A 7725-nucleotide genomic window follows, 5' to 3' on the forward strand; every position below is an offset into this window, starting at 1 on the left:
ACTGGCAGCAACCTCAGATATCTTGTGCTTACTGCATCTCCCAGTTGCATCATTTTCTCTTGTGTTATTTTGTACAGTAACTTGCTGTACAGGCATGTAGCCTAGGAGCAATAGGCTATACCATACAGCTTAGGTGTGTAGTAGGCTATGCCATCTAGGTGTGTGTAAGTACACTCTATGATGTTTGCACAGCCACAAAATCACTTAATGACACATTTCTCAAAATGCTTCCCCATTAGTAAGTGGCACATGACTAGATGGTAGTATCAGCAGTGTTAATCCCAGTACCCACCCACTATATTTTCTTAGCAGGCTTCTCTGGTACTTCTTGTACACATCAAAGTGATATGATGGGTTAACCAAATTAAATAAATAATGTCTGAATCTAATTATATACACTTCTTCATTTATAAGATTAAAAAATCTGTCTTCTTAAAAGGATCATAATTTTGCACTTTTTGTATTTTAAATATTTAATACTAAGCACTAAAATTAAATGTAGTTTATCTTAACTTTAATTTTGAGATGAATCAGTAATAAAAGGGAAGCAAATAACCATAGCAACAATCACAATGCTAAAATGAGGGACTGCCATGCCATCCTGACTTTTGTTTTCACATCTCTGCTCTTCTCTGTACATAATCTTTATTTTTCCCTCTTGGCCTCTCTGGTTCATATGTCTGATAAAATATGGTTATTCCATGCTTCCTGAACTTGTGCTTTACTGGTTCAGCCACCCCAAGCAATCTTTACCACATCCACATTCTCAGTCAGAGTCTCTGAGAGCCCTCTGATTTAATCAGCTGAAGCTTTCAGCAAAAGGGATGTACTGATCTAAATGGCTGCCAATGTTGATGGCTGCAGAGGAGCCAGGGTAAAGAAAGGATGGTTGTAGTGTTCACTACAAATCTTAATGAGACAATGAACTTGGAGTTCTATTCATCAATAAAGTAGCACTTCTATCTAGGTCAAAATGTTGGCCAATTTCTACCTTTAAAGGTTAATAGGTCTATTGCCTGAACCTTTTCTCTGATATATTGTTTAGCCCAATGTCTTTTTATTTAATTCCTGTAACATTACATTCGTTTATTCATGATTAGTCATATGCAGGGTCATCCTCTCCACATTTACTGAACTGTTACTTTCAAACATCTATCTGGGAGTGAGAATTGTTATTCTCAGATTTCATAGACACTAAAAACTCACCCAGTGTAATTCTTCATTACATGCTTTATCCCAAAGGATAAACACACCAGCCTTTCCATACTTCTCAAACCTCACATTTTCTACTCCTGCATCATTAACTGATCATGAAATTGACATTATTTAATACCTTGGAGATCCAGAGAGTCCAGCTAAACTCAGTGAATACTAAAAATAAAATAAAAGCCAAATAGACACAGCACAGGACCTATGCAAACACACCTTTAGAATTACTTTTCTCACTTGAGACGATGTTTTGTAATTCAATCTTTCAAGTGAAAGAAGAATTAGCCTGAGTGATTTACTAGGTAAGTATACACTTTAAGAGTTAATGAAATGTGAGAAACATGAACACTTTCCCATAAGATAATAAAAATAAAACTACGTTGTTTAGTTCTTTTGAAAGATAATGAAAACTTATCTTTCTACTTCTCACTTGACTTAAAAAAAATAGAGTGCTGTAGAAGTTATATAATGTGTGTTTATATGCCTAAAAAAAGGAAGATCTTCTCATTTTTTTTACCACCTTTCTTTCTTTAGTTTCTACAGTTTACCCAGTTTTAAGTAAAATAAGATGGCATACTTACTAGTGGACAGCAGAACTGTGTTGTTAAACCACAGTTTCTTGATGTCAGACACAGAGTGTGCAGTAATGCATTCATGAAGAGTGTGCTGTTGGTTCTAAGAGGTCTTATTGAGCCTTCCCAAGTTGATAACATTCCTTTTGGGGCCTTGGACACCATCAAGACTCATCCATTTGATGTCAAATTTATTTATTAATTTCATGATTCATTCTTAATTGGAGGACTCCCTAAGGATGATCCTCCCGTAATACTAACACTAGCCTAATACATAAATATATAGTCACCAAAACTGAAACAACTTAAAACCAACTAGAAACTTCCTGGAGAGAGAGGGAGAGGAGGAGAAAGAGAGACAGAGAGAGAGAGAGAGAGAGAGAGAGAGAGAGAGAGGTGCTAGACAATTTTCTTTCTGAAATAACTGCAGTAAAAAAAATCTGTATAGCTGCAAGTGGAATATATTACTTACATTCATTTTTAAGCCTGAGTAGAGTGAATCAGATAAATGGACTGCTTTGCTGGCAGCACATACAGAGAGGGCTTAAGGCAGCAAGTATATGTTAAATATTAGGTCTTAGTGGGACATAGTAATAATTACATATGGACACCAGCCTTAAGAATGTTATAATGAAGGACATCCAAGATGGTGAAGTAGATAAACATTGTGCTTGCCTCATCCCATGAACACTTCAAAATTACAATTAAATTATAGAGCAATCAACCTGGAGAACCATCTGAAGTCTAGCTGGATAGAATTTTTATAACTGAGGATATAAAGAAGCCACATCGAGAATGTTAGGAGGGGCAGAGACGCGAAATGGGCAGGCCTGAAACCTCCACAAGGCGGATGAAAATTAAGAGAAATATCTCAGCCACAGAGGTTTCCCATGTAGGAGGAAGTGACCACAGCCCCATACCAGCTTCCCCAGCCTGAAACACTGGTGCGGGGAAGAGGAGCCCCCACAACATCTGGCTGTGAAAAACAGTGGGAATTCTGACCGTTCAAATGGGAGGAAAGATGAGGGAAAACCAAACATGCTCTTAAAGAGCCCATGCAGGCACTTACCCTGGGCTCCGGCGGAGGAACCATGACTCTGGGAGCGTCAGAGATATATGAAAAGAGATGGAGTTGTGTAACTGCGAGGCGAGGACTGGACGGACAGTTCCCATTTTCCCTCTGTAGGGCCCTCCTCCAGGCAGCGGGCAGATGGGCACCATCTTTCCTGTGTTGAGCCCGCCTCCACAGGCCAAATCTGAATCTGATTGGCCTGTGACCCCCACTGCTCCATCCTGCTGACTCATTGAGACCCTACCTCACCCAACTTCCTGGAGGCTTTATCAGTGAGCAGCTGATAATTATAATTAAGATGGCAAAAGTTAAAGACAAAGAGAGAATCCTAAAAGCAGTGAGAGAAAAACAGTTAGTTACCCACAAGGGAACTCCTATAAGCCTGTCAGCTGATTTCTCAGCAGAAACTTTGCAGGCCCAAAGGGATTAGCATGAAATATTCAACGTCATGAAAAGTAAGGACCTACAACCAAGACTACTCTACACAGCAAAGCTATCATATAAAATTGAAGGACAGATAAAGAGCTTCCCAGACAAGAAAAAGCTAAAGGAGTTCATCACCACCAAACCAGTATTACAAGGAATGTCAGAGGGACTTCTTTAAGATGGGGAAAAAAAAAGACCAAATATATGAATAATAAAATGGCAATAACTACCTACCCATCCACAATTGCTTTCAATGTATGTGGATTAAATGCTCCAATCAAAAACATAGGGTGCCTGAATGGATAATAAAATTATACCCTTACATATGCTACCTACAAGAGATTCACTTCATATTGAAAGACACACACAGACTGAAAGTAAAGGGATGGAAAAGGTTATTTCATGAAAATGGAAAAAAATAAAATAAAAAAGCTGGAGTAGCAAGCAATACTTATACCAGACAAAATAGATTTTGAAACAAAGGCTATAACAAGAGATGAAGAAAGACTCAGTAATCCTACTTCTTGGTATTTATATGAAGAAACTCAAAATGCTACTTTGAGGGGACATGTGCAATAATATAGTCAATAATATGGTAATAACTATGTATATTGCTATGTGGATATTAGAATAGGGGTATCACTTCATAAATTATATAAATGTCTAATCATATGCTGTAGACCTGAAAGTAATATAAAATAATACTGAATGTCAAGTGTAATTGAAAAATTAAAAAAGGGGAGGAAGATGAAGGGCAATAACTAATTTCTAGGTATAGAACAAATAAGTCATGGGGGTGTAATGTACAGCATGAGGAATGTAGTCAATAACATTGTGATAGAATGTGATGGTGTCAGATGGATGCTGGATTTATCATGGTGACCACATCTTTAGGTATAAAAATGTTGAATAACTATTGTGTACACCTGAAACTTATGTAATATTGTATTCTAACTATATTTTTAATAAAACTCTTTTAAAAAGAATGTTACAATGATACCAAAAGCAATGCCAATTTCTTTAATTAATACTTGTTAAATTGAATGTATTTTACAAAATATTTTTTATTGTGAGAGCCAAAATGGTATGTATTCGTTGGTATTAGCAACCATGCCAAGATGAGTTTTAAAACAAGAATACTAATAAAAATAAATAAAAATAACAAAGTATTTCTAACTGTATTTATAGGGTGTCTGAGCATTAAATAAAAGAAAGGTGGTGAAAAGTGGGGAAATCTCTATTTTAAGCTTTTGTGAATACATTATGTAATTTCTGCAGCACAGAAAATTTTAAATTTGCATATAGTTTCACTTGCCAGAAGCAGATAATTTATGCGTAACCACAGATGGAAGCTGGTGGCTGGGATTTTGTCTTTAGTTCATCATTATTATTACTATATATTAATTGGAATGAATAGGTAACTACCCACAGGCTTTCACAAGAAGAAGAAAAAGACAAAGTCATTCACTTTGCAGATCATAGCTCAACTGGGTATAAGGATAATATCACAAATTATGTGAAATATTTGGCATATATTCTTTAAAATTAAACTGGTTATACTTGATTAACTGTGGAGTGTTTAGAAAGAAAATTTTATACTCTAAGAAGCCAAAGTCAGGAATGTGGAAGAGACGAGAGTCATCATCTTCTTGTACCAGTTCTGGGATAATCCCCCTGACAACCAACCTATCAAAATGGAGGAAAAAGATAAAATTAGCCCCAACATTTCAAAAATAAGCTCACTTCCTCTGAATTTAACCAATATTGAAAATGTTTATATTAATGTAACACACAAATATCCATTATTAAAGTATTGCTATATATATTCATTTCATTTCCATAATGAAGGACATGATGATTTTTTAAAAAAAGACTGCTCTGTGTCTCAGTTTTTATCTTCAAAGTGTTTATTATCTCTTATTTATTATCTTATATTTAAACAACTTCAGTGTAATGGGAAGGAGATTTAAGAACAAAAAAATTAAAAAGAAAGAAAATTAAGACACAACAAGTGGGGAAGAAGGATATATATATATATATATATATATATATATATATATATATATATATACAACTATTATTTGGCTTCTGCTTTTATATAGTTATTCGAAGGAATTTCTTGAGGAGGTCTGGATTTTGATCTCAGGTCCATCACTTTCATTCATTCCAATGTTCCATTTCTTCACTGCACCATTCAGATGCTTAATTCTATACGTCTCAAGGTTCTTAGGAGAATCAAATAAGACCATAAACTCTGAAGTGCCATTCAGACTACACATTAAAATTATTTCTAATGTCTTATGTGAGGGTGGGGGAAGAGATAGGAGAGAAAGATATATTCAGAATGAGAACTATTCCAGATTAATTAGTAAGGGAAGAAGTGGTGACATGAAGAAAAGAATACTCACTCACTATTTATCATCAAGCTGCCATTTTCCCCAGCTGGTTTCTTCTTTCTTTTTCTGGCAGGGGTCGGCATTGGTAGTCTAAACTTCACTTACGTATTTCCTTGAGTGTAAGTGTGGGTAAATGTAATTCTTAAAGTGAAAAGCCAGAGAGGCATGACTGACTTACTTAAGAAGTCCCTCTGATCAAGGCTGTCTACTGGGAGAAAGCAATTTGGAAAGTTTTGACAATTCTACACACCTCTTAGATATCAATTCTTTGGTAAAGCAGTGGATCCCTTTTATACAGTAATATTAATAATCATTATCTAATTGTTTCCCAAGCTTAAGGTTTTCAACATTGGCTTTATTAAATGAACCAACAAGCATCAAGTGTATTCTTGGTATTACTAGTCAATAAATAATAGAGAGAGAAACTAAAGGAGATTAAGTACAGCCTTTATTTGAAGAATTTGCAATTTTTTGGTTTTAAGGAAACAAGACAAGCATACAAACAGTAAACAAAGTAAAAGTCACATAAAGCTATATACATTATTTTCTAAGCACTAAATTATATGGTAGTGGGTATGGAATACCATAGGAAGTCAGAAAAAAAAGGGTAGTCAGGCAAAGTTATCTGTAGTCCCACACAACTTCAAAAGCAGAAGAGGAACTTAGAAATCATCTACATACTCATAAGCCTTTGCTTTATATTCGAAGAGACTTCAAGCTTGTGGTAACATGGCTTAAGTTATTAAAAGTGAAGCCAGAACTAGAATCGTAATTTTCAATATCCTAGGCACCTTGTATCAAACAAAACTTGACTTTGGCAGTAAAGGATGAGCCGGCTTTTGATGAGCAGGTGAATGAGTATTTTAGTCAAGCAGTTTAAACTGTAAAACAAACCAATTTTAGGAATTGCCTTTATTTTATTACATCAATGGATCTATTCTGCAAGTAGTTTTACTGATTTATAGGATTTATTATATTAAAAAGGAACTTTAACACACTGCAGAGACATCAAACAAATATATTTGTGGCATTAAAAACATGAAAATAATTTGACTACGCAAAAAAAAAAAAACCAACAACTCTAATTTATTCTTTTGTCCTTTACAATCTTAGAAGAGTAGATGATAGGAATATTTGTGACCTTACAATCAATATTTCTGGCTGAGAAAGAATGATTGTGAAGTATATGTTTGGAAATTGAATTCCCAACCCTCAATCTACTACACGTTAGTTGTACAACCCCAATATTCTCATTTGAAAGTGAGAGGTAGACAATCTCAGACTCTCCTTCTGAGTCATTATTTAGGCTTCATGCATGAAAATATTTGGCTGTTAAAGAAATATCATTTGTGAAAGATCAATGAAACAAAAGTCTTAAATGCTTACTTTATATCTTCCTGAGACTAGTTTTTTCCTTTGATTTCTAATTGTTTAAAAATCTTATTATTTTGATCTTGTTTTCATTAGTTTTCCATTGGTTCAGAAAACATTTATCTAGCACATACTCTGGATCACACACTAGATACTGAAAATATGGAAATGGAAGGCAGTTCCTTCCCTAAATAAAGAGATAATTAAAGTACCAACAATAAGGCATCTTTTAAGATCTATTCCACCCAATGTACTTAGGTACTTTCAATGTTATTTAATTCTCGTAAAAATCTATAAATTGTTATCCCATTTACGGAAGAGAACTGGAGCAGTACCTAGTATACAGTAAAACCCACAAAAATAGAAGAGAATGTATAACATTTTACACAATACAAGTGGAAAATAGTTTATATTTTTAAAAAATAAACATGTTTGAAAAGGTCATCTTTATTTTTCCATCTTCTGTTGATTTTAAACTTATAAAATTTACAAATAAAAGTTTAACTTATCAAAAAATCACTGAAAATGGTTCACACACTGAAATAACTACATTTAAATGAATTATCTGAAAATAAATGAGTTCATTTTATGTACTCTCCCAATTGCTTTTGGAGAGACCTCTGCTTGAGGAAGTGAGTAAGCTTTTACAGTGAAGAGAATAAATGTAAACCATTCAATT

Source organism: Hipposideros armiger, unplaced genomic scaffold (assembly GCF_001890085.2).
Source record: "Hipposideros armiger isolate ML-2016 unplaced genomic scaffold, ASM189008v1 scaffold_1193, whole genome shotgun sequence".
NCBI classification, from domain to species: Eukaryota; Metazoa; Chordata; class Mammalia; order Chiroptera; family Hipposideridae; genus Hipposideros; species Hipposideros armiger.